Here is a 15,945-nt window from a genome sequence, read left to right on the forward strand (position 1 = left end):
ATTAGGATATATGAGAGGTTTTCATCTGCAATAATTAGGTTCAAATTTATGTTTTAAATGCACTAGTATGATATCTCAGAACCTCAAGGTTAACCTGCCTAGGTCCTTCAGAGCCTGAAGTGAAGAAGGAGTTATGCCTTACAGTTGGCCTAGTGTCTAGAATGACATGTTGAAAATGGGAGCTAGTTGCCCCTAGATATGTCATATTCTCATTGGGATAATTGAAAACCATCCATCATTTTCAAACACCAGCACTAACAAAATCCTTCATTAGCTGACCCTACTTGGTAAACACTATTTGAGAAAAGATTTCATGTGTTAACCAACTAAAGCTCAATTAACACTGTGAATCCTATAAAATCCTTTGGAGACTGAGTGAACTTGGTAAACACTAACTTTCCTTCATTAACTATGTGAGCTGAGTTAACATTGATTTTTGCCACAAAATCCTTCGATGCCCAAGTGAGCTTGATAGACACTGTTACAATAGAGTAATTTCTAGGAATGCTCGGTGGGCTCTAAAATTTGCTTTGTTGACCAACTAAGCTCGATAAGCACTGTCTGCCAACTGATATGACATTTGTGTAACATCAAAGATAACACACAATTAGATAATTATATCCAACATGTATCCCCTATTCATTCCACCACACCTGATACTCCTATGATTTAGAAAATAAAGGACTATCCTAAGATAGGAGAAATACTAGTCCACATTTTTTTCTTTTAATGTACAAATCCAATAGATTGAGCAATAATTTCAACATGACTCATGGACTAGGAAATTGATAATAGATGTTAAGGAACTAGAAAAAGACAAGGAAAAAACCAAGGATTCATGTTGAGGTCTACTATTTCAATCTCTAGCACTGATGTACAAGTTAGACCGAGTGGTGAAACACCTTCACCTATTGTAGTTGTATCTGTGTCAAGTAGCAACACTCCTAAAAAGGGAAAAGGGAAGAAGAAAATAAGTTCTCAAAGTAAATTTGTTACCTTGGATAAATGCATTAAAGTGCCTGATTGGAATTTGAATAATCTCACACTTGAACAAATAGTAATCTTGTAATACATTTTGGCAAGGAAGTAAAGACAAGAGGAGATGAGAAGAGAGAAACAACAAAGACAAGAATTACATGATATTAAAGATATATTTTTTGATGCATTTGATATTTGGAACATTGATGAGTAGGCCCCTATCATCACTTAGTTAGTATAAATTTTTGAGAAAGTCAATACTGAGGATATAGAAACAAATAAAAATTTGGTGGCCTAGTTAGAGAAAAAGTTTGAGAAAAAGGTACTTGAGAAATTTTCTTCTATAATTTCATCAAGGAAGGTTGAACTATTGACACTTGTATAAGATTTGGAACAACTTATCAAGAAAATACAAGATCTCTATAATATTATTTGTGATGTTTACATATTCATAAATGAATTTCAAGCAAGAATTCAAAAGATTGAGGTTGATTTGAAAGCCTTAGGGTGCTCTATCTCTCAATTAGCTAAATCTAGTTCAATGCATTACAATAGGTTATTATTTTCACAAGGGAGGTTGGTTAAGCTAGACATAGAAGATAGTCAAATTAGGGCCAAAATTATCTCCATACAATACATGTTAATACCTCATTTGGAGGTCATGCAACGTGAATTAGCTTCAACAAAACTTTTAGTGAAATTAGATCATAATATTTCTACTACTAATAGCTTAATGGACTTAGTTGAAAATTTGGAGATTAAGACTCCAGTCTTGGAATTTGTCAAAACCACATGGGATCATGCTCTTTCCATGATTATACAAACTCATAAGCCATTCATTGATAAATATGGTTTGATTCCATCCTCCCAAGCCTGATAGAAAACATGAGTGACAAAATAAAGAGGGATAAGATAGTAGAAGATTGATTGAAAATGATCAACTTAGAGATATAGAGCTCAGATTGGCAATAGAAGCTAGTACAAAGGTATGGAAAGCTAAATAAAAATATTTGAGTCATACAATTTAATATATGTATTGTATATATGAGTATGTTCTACAAGTTTTGGAGTCCTATTTGACCGAGTCATATGCATAAGGGGAGTACTATCATTTTTGAATAATACTATAATGATGTACTCATGACAAAGTGTTTTTTCCACTAATGTTAAATGGGGAGATTGTTGATCTCTCTAGTTTTGTTGTCTATTAGTGTCAAACACTTAGTCATATATAACGAAGAGTTGGTTGGTCATCACTATGACTGAGTTACTCTATATAGGATGAGTCATTTATTTGTAAAGACTTGTAAATAATCTTGTATATGTTGAGCTGTATAAGAGCCATGCAAGTCTTTGGTCATTGAGTATTCCTATGCAAGTCAAGTTTAGTAAATATCAAGCAAATAGAGCATATGGATGCTGAGTCATACAAAAGGTGTTGAGCTAGTTGAGGCCATGTATCAGTAGGAAGAATAGCTATGACTGACCATCGAAGAATGTATGTTCTAAGTAACATAGTTTGAACAAGAATGTTTGAAATGGCACAAACTTTGAGGTAGACCATTTTGAGCTAACATGCAAATAACATTTAATGATCATATAGTTTGTTACAAAGGTTGTTATGTATTTTGATGTGGACCATCACATTGAAAATAATTAATCAATTGTATATTGTCTTTGATGTTACACAAAATGTCATATATTTTTTAGTTATTATCTATCAAGCTCACTTAGGCAATGAAGATAGTTTCCTATGTCTACCAAGAATTTTAGTGTTTACCAAGTTCAAAAGATAGTGTCTACCAAGTTCACTCGAGCACCAAAAATAAGTTTGTTGAAGTTAAGAGTTAACCGAGCTCACTCGATTAACAAAGGAAAATTGGCATGGAACCAATGTTAACTGAGCTCACTTGGTTACAAAATTTTTTTTACGAAGGTGTAGTGTTAATCAAGTTCACTTGGTTAATATAGGAAAATCATTTCAGAAGTTAGTGTCTATTGAGATGGGTTAACTAACAAAGGATTTTCTTCTTTTGGCATATTGAGTTTAATGGATTTGTTTTTTGGTTCTAGATGATTGAAGAGATGAAGTATTGTTGTTAGAAGTTGTATTAAAGTTGACTTGACAATGTATATGATATAAGGTCAAGTTGAGGATTGAATGTGTGAGAATGCATGGAATAGAAGAAGATGCTTAGAGGAAGAGAATTGGAAGGATAAGTAGAATATCCTTGTTGTGCTGCAAAGATTAATCTAATAAGGAAGGATCAAGTATTCAAGTTGGAATTGAGATCTAAAATCAACAATGCAAATGCATAAAAAATTAAGTCATTTTATTGTTACTCTCTAACTATTGTAGTAGTGAATCAAATCTGTTAATAGTGTTAGCCTACCGACTATTTGTAAATGCTCTGGCAAGGTGGCATTTCTAGATTGAAGTGTCTAAAGACCTCTAACAAGGCCACTCCTAATAGGGTGATTAAATCCTCTAACAAGATCACACCTAATAGTGTTTTTTCTAACCTTTAATAGGGTTGGCTCCTTATAGGGCTCACTTCAGAAGAGTGAAAAATAATAACTAGTCACAATTGGTGGTTTTCCCAAATTAGGTTTCCACATTAAATCTTGGTACCACTTGTGTTCACACTATTTATTTTATATGTATGTAACTAAATTAATTAAGATTAATCAATCTTAACATCTTAAGATTTCCATGTTCAATATTTACCAAGTTACAATTGGTATTACAATGATTTCTGAGTTACAACATATTGATAGTGTTGACTGAGTGCTTGTATGTTAACTGAGTGACAATAGTTTCATAATTTCATGTTTTGTATTGACATCTAAGGGATCTAGGATTTATTTTTGTAGTAACCAATTCATCCCTCCCATCTCAGTTACTCCTCTTATATTTTTAATATATCAGTCCCTATGAAGAAGGGACAACCAATTCGATGAAGAGACTAAAAAGGAAACATCTAAATCATTGATCTAATTCTAGAGGACTCTACAGATGTCTTTATAAGGGCAAATGCAAAACCTATTTTTTTATGAAGTGAAGTATTGTAAATCAATATGCAAAGGAGTTAGGTTTTGAAGGCTGCAAGAGAAATTGTGAAGTAACAGATTTTAGTGAGCGAGTGAAGTAGTGAAGAGAATATTAAATATATATCAGATACTGAAAACATAAGATCTTTAATTAGCATTAATAGTGTAGACTGGAGGATTGGGTACTAAATATTTTTGGCAAGTGAATTAGGGTAAATCTCTTAACAAAGTGGTCCTAACATACCTAAGTAAATCTTTTAATAGAACCCTTACTTCATTGTAAGTGTTAAATCATTTAATCAAGGTACACTTAATAGTCTTGTGAATCTCTTAATAGGGTAGATCATCAGAAGTGATCAAATTTGTAGCTGTAACATACAAACTTTGTTACTATAGTAGTGAATATTTGTGGGTGTCATCCCTACCCAATTTTTACCTTCACCTTGGAGGGTTTTTAGATAACTAAAATATTATGTGTTATGTGTTTACCTTTTCATGTTGATGGATGTGATACATAGTTAGATTTATTTCAGCATTTGAAGTTTTGAGTTATTTTATGTATGATCTAGACTTGAACTGGATTATGTGGTGATTACAACTAAGTTGTTTTGAACCTTAAAAGTTTTTGTGATACTAATTCACCATGTCTCTTAGTATCTCACTTTCTCAATAAAATTCCCACAATAGTACCATGGATAGTGCATGATCCCAAATATATCTGATTAATTTTAGCAGTTGAATCTTGATTTCTAGTGTGACAACTAGATCAATTAAATTGTCAATCATTGAGATAATTGGATCTCTATATGCTACCTACTTGGCTGATGTAATATCTCTCTATAGAATCTCTAAATGGGGTAACAACATTATCTAGATGGAGACAAGCTTAGCCCTTATTCTACCATCATTAGCCACTACCTCAGCTAGTCTTCCTTGGGAAAAAGTTAATTTATTAAAATTATTTGAACTACAAATTGTGTCCATGTTCAAATAATGTGTTGATACTTTAAAAAATAATTATTTTCTATCAATGAAATTTTGATTCTCCTTTGAAATAATTCAACATCCCACAAATGTTTATACGAAGAAAGAATGTTCTCTACAACATCTTCTACAATATTTATTAGATTTGGGGAGTTTAATTGCCTTGTTCTAATTTGAGTGGAGACCTTTTCAATGAATTTATTCTCAAATTTTATAGAACTCCATGCAATTAGAGTTTCTTTGGCATCTATATCATCATTATTTATCTTCTCAATAATATGAACCAATTGAGTTATAATAGGAGCATTCTCGTTATGGTTTTCCACATCAAATGCTTCAAGGAAAAATAGATTATCTATTGTAGCACTTGATTTTGATGTAGATCTCTCCTTATTTCTTCATGTTTTGTCCTTCTTGCTAACAAATATTGAATTTTTTTCATTTGTTCAAATGTCAAATTATTAGTGTCAAATTTGGCTATGACAATGACTTTTTCTAATGTCATTCAATTTCTAGGTGACCTTGCTTTCTTATTCAACAATTTCTTCTTTGGTGTGTTGATGCTTACTAATACTAGATAAAGTGAGTGTAATGAAATATCAACACTCCATCTTTGTGGCTCTTGTGCTCCACTAGCATCAATACTTGCTGAATTTGACTCCTTCTGAGTTACAATGACCTATTGTTTAGGTGTACCACTTATCTTAGCTTTAGATTATGTAGAAGATTCCACACTTGGTCATGTCTATGTTTCTTTATGTTTTTGACCTTGTTCCTCGGTCACTACATCACCTAGTTTCTCTATCTCCTTATTTCCCTCATTAAGAGGTCTTGAGACTGGTGTTATTCCTTCACCTATAGTAGTATTAACTACTTGAATTTTTTGCACATCATTTTGATCCTCTATGGTCTAATCAGCCTTAATAAGCTCTTCCTTTCTCTTCTCTTTAACTACAAATCCACTCTGTTCCATGGAATCTATGACTAAGGTCTCACATTGCATTCATTGCAATTGTTCATTGAAGTCAATAATAACAAAAGGTGTTGCATTTATTGATATAGTTACTTATTGCTTTGTTTCTTGTTGTCCACTCTTAGGATGTTCTTTAATTTTCACTATTAATGGATTGGATGTGCCAATCAGAGTGTCTTTAATATATTCTAGAGTTTGTTCTCTTTTTTATGACTTGGAAAACACTATCTTTTCTAGCTCAATTGACATTGGAGTCACATTAAGCAATGTATTGTCAAGAGTTGCATCCTCAATAGTGATTATCTCTCTCTATTTTCCCTTGCCTTGAGCCATTTTCTCCAATATCTCTACTAACTATTATGCATCATTATACATGCCCTTTGTATTTTCTAGTTCTATTTTCTCATCTTCCTTTTCCTCTTTCTTAGTTGGTGGCATTAATCCCCAAAAAACATTCCATACTAACTTGCTCTCTTAAACTACTTCCTCAATTTTATTTCTCAAAATTTTATATGCTCCAGTTTTTTGTACAAATTTATTTGCATAATCTTTTAAGGCTATAGACATATGAGTCTTTCCTAAATATGGCATCGTTTGGGCTAAAGTTATTTGCATTATTTGTCTTTCAGTAGACAATGCCCATTTCCACTTTGAATCCATTTTATGATACAATTCCTCTGGTAGTTCTTTGCCTAATTCTATAGGTGTATATTTAAAATTGATCATCATATCCAAAATTTCTTGCTCAACCCTTTCTTTGTCTCCTTTATCTAATGAATCATATTTTACACATTTAAAATTAGTAAGGCCTATTGAAATTCTAATGTCATCACATACCTTGTCAATATTTTGAGGAACTTGTCTAGGAACAATATGAAATTTATTCAAATCATCCAATTTTGTTCTTTCTCCTTCATCATCCTCTTCATCATTAGACTCATAGTCAAATTCTTCCTTGACCTCTTCTCTTCACCTTTCTCAGTGTCTTTTACATCTAGTTTCCTCTTCTTAGAATGATTTCCCTTTTATGGCCTAGTAATCTTCAGAGTTCCTTTTTTTGGCTCAACAGTTGCAAGAGATGATGCCTATGATCCATGTCTCTCCACTCTTCTTTGCATGGAATAGGGTGGTGTCACCACTTTCTTTAAACTCCTCTTTACCTTAGGATAAAAAATTATAGCCTTCTTGCCTTTTGGTTCCTAAGGCTTGAAAACCACTAACTGTTTTCCTTTAGAATTATCATCTTTGCTCTTATGGTCTTCCCCTTGTCCTTTAGTAATTTGAAAGGGTTCATCTCCAAGTTTTTATTCTAACTCTTGTATCATTTTATTTATTTTCACATCCATCTTTGGGACATTTTTCTACATCATCATCTTTCTCTTTGCAATTTCATATGTGTTGAATGGATTGACATGTTTCTCAATCTCCTCTGATTGCATATTTCATAAGCCTCAACCATGAAACCCTTAACATAACAACCTAAGCATAAGTGTAGTTGGTGTCCACCATAAAGCATATATGATCATAATAATGATCAATGACTAACTTATGAATTCTCATCCTATTTTTCATTTTTCTTTTGAACTCATCAAAATAACCATCCAAAATAATCTTGAAATTATCACCTAATTGCTCAATGTAACCATGAATTTGTTTGGTTACAGCCCTAGTCTTATCCGACATAATGTCTCTAATTGTAGGAAATGAATTTTGTACATAAAATAATATGCACAATATGAGTGTTCCAAACTTACATGAAGTATTCTTTTCTTTTCTTATGGCTCCTAGATTCTCTTCTAGTTGAATCAATTAGAACTCAACCAAGTCACAACTATGGTCCTTAATAATTTTGTAATGCAAATAAATAGTACACAAGACACACTATTCAATCAACTTGACTAATAGAATTTATGAGAAATCAATTTGACTGCAAACTTAATGACAAGATCATCAATTGCATCCACTAACATCCCTCAGCCATTTCATTTTTCCCTGGTAAGTTCTTCAATCATATTTTTGGCTTGGCCTAATAGAGTCTTCAATTGTTCTAGGGTAGGGTAACTAGTGACTTGATGGATGATCTATTTGGTGATCTTCATTGAACCATTTTCTAGCCACAACTTCATGTTGTGCATCCTTCCCAAAACTATCTTGATCCACTCAACCTTGAAGACCTTAGGAAAGTCTAGGGCATAGGTAAGCCCTTTCTCCGTAACTACTCTATTTTTTTCCCTTCTGAACTCCATTCTCACATAGCTTGTAAGGATTTCTCAATTCAAAATCTCCAATTTCTCTAATCTTGCACATGTAGAAAATTTGTAAATCATGGATCATTATAACTCATGGAGGGATAGATGAAAATGCTCTAGATGTGTCTCCATTCATCAGGATCTTAGTATAAGTCTTAAACTTTGGCACAGGGTATGCATCATTTCACACAATTTGGGCATTATTATCCTTCAATGCCTCCTTTCCACTTCCAAATGCAAAAGATGTGATTGCAAACTAGGGTTTTCAAACTTCAAAACAATTTAAAAAAGAAACCAAACTCAATTCAAATAAACTTCACAAACTTACAAGATTTCACCAATGACACACATTAGATCTCTACAAACTTTTCAAAAATCACTCTAGACTCGCCTTTCAATCACTCTAAAAACTCTAAATAACTAGATGAATAAAAATGAACAAAAAATTCCCTATATACCTTGAAACAATAAAAATACCCTTACATTTAATGTTCCATGATAGTTGTCTCAGCATCCATAAGACAAATCGACATTTGTAATTCATTCACTAGATCATTTGTCACACCAAATCAATCACAACTTTATTTTAATTTTCAATCACAACTTGGTCAACATAGGAGATTGATCAACCTTGTGACTTGATCATGACAGTCATTAATACTATGCTCTAACTTGATATATGTGTACTTTTCTTAGTTCATACTTTATAATTGTCCTAATGCATCTCATCTCCTATGGCTATAGAATTCAGATTATCACATATTAGGAACTGATGTATGATAAATCATTTAAAATATAATCTCTCATAAACCTTCTTTACTTAGTTTGAGGTAGTGTGATCACCCAATCCGTTGGATTGTGTAATCTCAACTTCACAACTAGTTTCACTATTGGCACCTTCATTCTTCTTTCTCCATGTTTGATTCATCTTATTTCTTGTTTGTTCTACATCAAATTTTCCTTTTCCTTTTTTTCTATTCATTTCTATGTATTGGTGCTTGGGTCTTGTAGTTTTTTTCACATGTCCAATCTTCTGACAACTATAACAAACTAAAATTTCATTCATCCAACTCTTGGATTTGCTTTTAAAAGTGTCCTAGTGAAATTTATTTCAACATGACCATACTCACCTAACATAGGGAAGGATGAAGGATAGCTAAGCCCAAAGGCACACCTAACTACCAAAGTCACCTACAAGAGTAAACACATTGGAAACACAACACAAAGAAGAACAACTAAAGGAGATAGAAGAGGAAAAAAAACTTTATAGATTCATCAAATCATCAACATACATGCCCAGTTGTAAGGCCTTCTAGGTTATGACCAACATTACAATTTAGACTTTAATGTTGATCTCCACATTTCAACTCTACTTCTACTCTTCCTTATCAAAATCTAATCATTAAACTCCAAAGTCCTCCCTAAGTCTCTACCTAAGACTTCCTTAAATACTTATGTTAGCCCTCATTTTCACTAGGTTTTTTGTCCAAATTGTGTTGTTAAATTTTTTCTAGATTATTGAGAAATTAGGATTAGTTGTAGCCTATTTTCATCCTCTAGTGAAATCCTCATTTTGATAATTATTGTCCATGCCAAGAACCTAGGATTTCTCTCATATTTTCATGAAAATACTTTAACCTAAGAAAACCTTTATTTTTAAGCCTATGCTCTTTTAAATTTTAAATTTTCAAATAACTCTAAAGTTGGCACTTTATGTTAATCATTTGTGATGAGATCTCATGGAATTTTAAGTGTACAAAACTATGACTCAATGAATAACCAAATTTTTACAAGGTTGTAGGAAATAAGTGTAACTATTAGTAAAATGGGGTGACCACACGATTAATGACTAAATAAATTTAGAATAGTTCATTTCCAACAACAAAGAATACACTGCAAAATGGAAAAAATATGTGAAATTCTATGGTCACTGGGTCATGATGATGAAATGTTAAGAGAGAAATGATTGTTAGAGGCCTCATTATAATTTTAAAAATTATGTCTTGTCAATAGTGCACAAAAGGTTTGAAGAGTTGGTTGTACATGTTATTTATTTGCACTTTTGCAGATTTTGAGATTACTTACACACATTGACACTAATAGACATAAATGCCTCTCTATTGCATTCTCTCCATTAATGAGTTGATATAATGGATTCTTGAGTTACAATATTTTGTATAAGTTTAGAGATAAGAGTTTGAGTGCCAAGAATTTGTAGAGTTTTTAAAGTATCCTTAGAGCCAGTACTGATAGAGATTGTTCCATTTTTTGTGTTGCTAGGATCATGACATAGGAAGAGGGAAAGATGATAGCTAAGGTTGATGTGTTAGAATCTTCACAAACCATAGAATAGGCAAAGCCAAAATTAGCGACTTTATATGCATAAGAGTGGGTTTATTTTCTCCCAGTGTGTTCTCATGCTCAAACTTTGAATGCCCATATTTTCAAAGATGTATACTCCTTCTGCAAGGATTCTATTGTACTTGAAACCAATGGAAATGAGTATTCTTGTATTTTAATTAGAATAGGTATGCTAAATCTCTAATCTACAACCCATGGATTAGAAACATGGAAAAGTTGATAATGCCAAAGGTGATAGTTGATGTTGATTTGGTCAAGGCACTAATCAAATCTTACAATTTGACAACCAAGGCCTTCCACATAAAGGATAACAATTTGACTCAACCTAGCAAAGGTTTCATCCCTATGCTAATACTATTTCTTACTATAATGATTTTTTCTTTCCAATCATGAATATGCTAATAGATATAAGTGAGAGAATACCTAGGGGAGTAAGGATGTTAATTAGACCATTTCCTTGCTCAAATGAGGATAAGGTACTTAGCCATGATTGGGCTAGTTTTTTTTAAGTTGAAATTTTATAAATTATAAGAGTATTTGGATGTCCTCAGCCTCTCCATGTATTACCTAGACATGTCCCTAAGAGATTAGGCCAATTAGAATTTTTCTAGCAATTACTAATGATGAATAAAGAGTATTTAGGCCCTACTATCAAGAAAGGCTCTTTTGTAGTGAGAAATACAAAGATAGGTGATTTTATGATAGGAAAGGATGCCATAGAGGAGATAGATTAGTGTTTGGTTGATTTTAAACTTCCCTTTGCCCCAACTAGAAAATATGATCCAAATGATTTGGTGAGGAATGATCTTAAAAAAATGATGAAGTACACTATTCCTAGCAGTAAGTCAATTTGGGAAGAAGATTGCATCATGAACTATTTGCAAATAGAGGTGTGTAGAGATAAGACTCAAAAATTGTGAAAGATAATGAATATAGAAGAAGCCATGAGAGTAATACACATATCATTCAAGGGTTTTAACCATAATGCACCATATGTTGATAGGTACAATAAATGCTTGGATAATTTTGATGAATTGATGACACAAGTGGCTACAAAGTTTAGAGATAGAGCACAACCCTAATCTCCTTAGTAGTAGGATGTTATAACTCTAGAGGTTGATGATGATCAACCAAAGAGCTCTTCATGGGCTAAAAGAAAGAAGAAGAAAAAGATGATCAAGATCCATCACAAGGTTAGGGAAAGGCATTACAAACTATACCTCAGGGACCAAAATTCTTTGATACCATCAGACATAATTTTTTAGTCAAACTAGCAAGTTAGCATGAAAAGATCTCCAATATGACTAAATTGTAGATTCAAATATTGGATGAAAGAATAATTTAGGTAGAGAAATTCACAAAGGATGAAAATTTATAAAGTTTGATGAATTTAATTCATTTCTTTATAAGGTGAAACAAAATGAACTTACCTTACAATTTCATCCTGGGGATTCAACTAAGAAAATTATAGAATTAGTTTAGAGGTTGTAGGATTATGATCGAAATAGTGAGAATATCATAGTTGAGGAAGCAAGAACATTAGTAATGAGAAGTGGAATGCTTCTTTTTCTTGGTTGAGAACTTAGTCCCTCTTTCATGTTAGACCACATCATAAAACAAGAAAGATCAAATTGTTTTGAAGAGACTAACATCTTTGGTGAGTTGTAGGGGTCTAGGTTTAACATAGAAAATAAGAAAATGGAAATATGGAACATGGATCTAGATGATAATAATTCAACTCTCATGGATCTAAAGGAGTCTCCCTAGGGAAATGTAATTTTTTGGAATGTCTCCACTGCATTCAGTGACCAAATCCACAATCTGGTGAATACAACATCATTAATGGGGAAGAGCAAGATGGATACAATGCAAGAGAAACTATACACAAATTATAGTATATCCATTGATGATAGACAAAAATATGAAGAGGAGTTGAAGAGGACTTCTATCCTAGAGAAGAAGATAGCTAACATGGAAGATGAGATAAGGAACCTAAGGGTTGTGGCTAGACCTATTATTGAGGTTAAGGACCATGAAGCTTAGATTGAAGCTAACATAGCACTTGTGGGAGAAGCCCAACATATGTATACTAATGAGTGGGATGGTGAAAAGGAAGTGGAAATTAAAACAATTTAGAATTTCCTTATGCAAAAAATTGGTGCTTTACAATTTGTTTCATAGATTGTACACAATAACTACATTAGCTTACAATGAGTTGAACACAAGTGCTCAGAGACATTGGATCTTCTATCCCCTCTATTCACAACTTGGGGGGCATATGCCCAATTTTTTGATAATTTGATCCCTTTGCTACCCTAGAAAAAGGAATTACCCAAGGTGTTAATCATTAATACTAGAAAAATGACAAATAGGGTAAGAGAGCTACATGGAATTTTCATAGGAAAAATGTAATTGATCAAAGGGAAAATGATTTTTTTTTGTGGTGATCCCAAATTTCATTCCTAGTATTTTAGATAGCAATGGAACTTTCAAGGAATGACATGAATGGAATTCTAATTTTGAAGATATTTTGAGACATCTAAGGTTTGTAGCCTATTGCAACAATGAGACAGATGTAAATGTTTTCTATGCTTTGATTGATTTTCTTTATAGAATAAAATTAGATATGTAAAAAGCCTCAGGAGAAGTAAAGGCTATTACTAATTCTAAGTGGAGTAAATTTATAGAAGAATTCAATGTAGTTAGGGATGCTATTTAGCTCAAGGTAGATATAGATGTGGCCATATTAGAAGTAATAAGAGACATTAAGGCTCCACCATCCTAGGAAGATGATTAGATAGAATCAACAAAAGGGCTGCTATGAGAGGATAGAAGGAGATGTAAGAAGATAAAAGAGTTAAGGTAAAGCCTTTTGCCATAAATGTTATCTACTTGTGCACCCACTTTCTTATCTACTTTCCAACTACAAAGGAATGAATTCCTCCTATTTTTGATTGATTAGTTTTTAACACCTACCCTCACATCTAAAGCTTGTTACAATCCTCTGTATAAGGATTCCCAAGATGTGGAGTAAGAGGTCCGTAGTCTATAGAATTTTCCTATTTTATGTCCTTTTACAGTCCATCCAAGTTTTTTGTAATTATATGAATGTAATCAATTTTGTATACTTGAGAATACAATGAACACCAAGTATCAATTGTCAAGTTCTTAGTTTTTTTTCAATTTTTACCACTATTGTATTTATTTTCAAAGGAAATCCTGCATATTTGTGTCTTCGAGTTTTGTCTCCTTCCTTATATATCTATGACCTTGAGATTGAAATGAACAAATTTCTTTTAGTTTAATTAAACTTAGATGAATTTTGTATCTCTTACTGATTTTTTTTAATTCAAAGAATTAAGTAATTGCTTTTTGTAAATGATAGGGTTTAGGATTTATGGGAAGGATATGGTAGGAATGAAATTCAGAGCTCACTATTGAAAAATTTAATTCCAAGTTGACTAAATAGGTTATAGTTGCTGAATTTGGCTCTATATAACAATGGATAAGGCATTGGTCACCTAATTTTAGTTTCAAGTTGATGATTCATATAGTGGCTAAACACAAAATTTAAACAATCAATTTACCATTTTATGTAATGAAGAACTATAATTGCTAGTCGTTACTTGTTTACAATATATTCTTAGTTATAGTTAGCTACCATGATCAGGAAGTTATTAGAAAATCATAGATAAATATTTACCACCTTCTACTATAAGGGATAGTTTTGAAGAGAAGATTAGCATAGAATCAATCATATCAATCCCTAAGGTTTTTCCACCTTGGCCCTATAGAGCCAAAAGTGAAGGGAGTCCTAGTGATTCTGTTGAAGTTGGTCCAGAGCTAGATTAACCTAGTTGAATATAGGTTTTAGCTATTCCTTGGGCTTGGCCTCTATCTTGTGTACCTTGGTATTAGGTTCAAAACAATCTAGTATGTTCCTTACCAAAAAAAAATTCCAACAAAATAGCAACTCTGCTGGGGACTTATGTAAAGAATATTATCATATCAACCAATGCTTTGTTTACAAAGTAAGCTTTCTATTACCTGGTGTGTAATATTGAACACTTATTAGTTTAACCCTATGTGTCAACTATATTTCTTAGGTTTTTTTTCATGTTATTATAGGCAATTTTAAATTATTTTCTCTTAGAAGGGTGGAAACTCAAGTCTAAGGTTTTGTATCTAGTGCTATAAATATATCAAATAATCCTAACCAATGGTAGATAAGAAGAAAAATACATGTGTTGTTACAAAGACCCACCCAAAAATACCATTATGCACAAAATTACATCCCGGGGGTAGAAAGAATCAAAATAAGAAGAAAGTGGACCCTAACCCTACACGGATCCCTAGGGGTAGTGTGTCAACCCATTCACAGTACTACCCTATCATAGAAAAGGAGTCACATTCAAAAAGTTTTGAGTCTGAGCATACTACACTATTGAGAGAAGCATTCACCACTCCATTTATATAAGAAAGGGTATATCATGATAAAAATGTCTCTTCTATAAGTGATATCCCTTTAGACTAAATTTGGTGAATAAAATGAACCACAGTTGGGTCTTTAGAGAAAATATGGTACCAGTTCTAGTCCTATACAAGGACCATATGGGGCTAACCTTATAGATATGGATGACCCAATATATTATGAGGCCACTACTATAGACCCTAAAGATTTATTCCTAGAACTAGTCCTTCTTAGGAAGAGGGTTGCAAAAGAAGAAGTTAAACACATTTGTTTGGAAAAAGAAAAATAAAAAATTACCTTGAATACTCTTATTGAAATAGATAACTTTCTTAGGAGAAAGGATTCTTTGCAAGAGAAAAAAAATCCTCTAAACAACACTAAGATGTTTTTGGAGATATAGAGGTTCTAAGATCCAAGGTCCAAAAGCAACAACACCTTCTTAAAGAGGAGGGACCTATTATTACACAAGTGCAATCCTATAGACCTATTGAATCTAGTTTTTTAGATCTAATTGTGAAACACCATGATAAGGGAAAGAAAAAAGTTATGGGAGTACACATCAATGAGCCCAAAGTGTTTCCTAGTAAGTCGACAAGCCTTATCATGTCTAAGTTGGACCTAGATCTAGAGAAGGCTAAGAAGGAAAGGGAAGACCTAGAAAAGGAACTTGAGAAAATAGAAAATGAAGCTCATGTGGCTAAAACTAAGAGAAAGATACAATTTATTAAAGCTAACTCTACTTTAGCATCTTTTCTTGGCCCATGTTCACAAGTTATACGATCTATTTCCACTTGTGGATCTAAAATGACTAACCATAATTTATCTTAGTTTTCCAACAAGCCATAACCATAACCTTGTTGTCCAACAAGCCCAACATT

The sequence above is a fragment of the Cupressus sempervirens genome, chromosome 1 (genome assembly GCF_028749045.1).
Source record: "Cupressus sempervirens isolate cs-2001-9-10 chromosome 1, ASM2874904v1, whole genome shotgun sequence".
In the NCBI taxonomy this organism is placed as follows: Eukaryota; Viridiplantae; Streptophyta; class Pinopsida; order Cupressales; family Cupressaceae; genus Cupressus; species Cupressus sempervirens.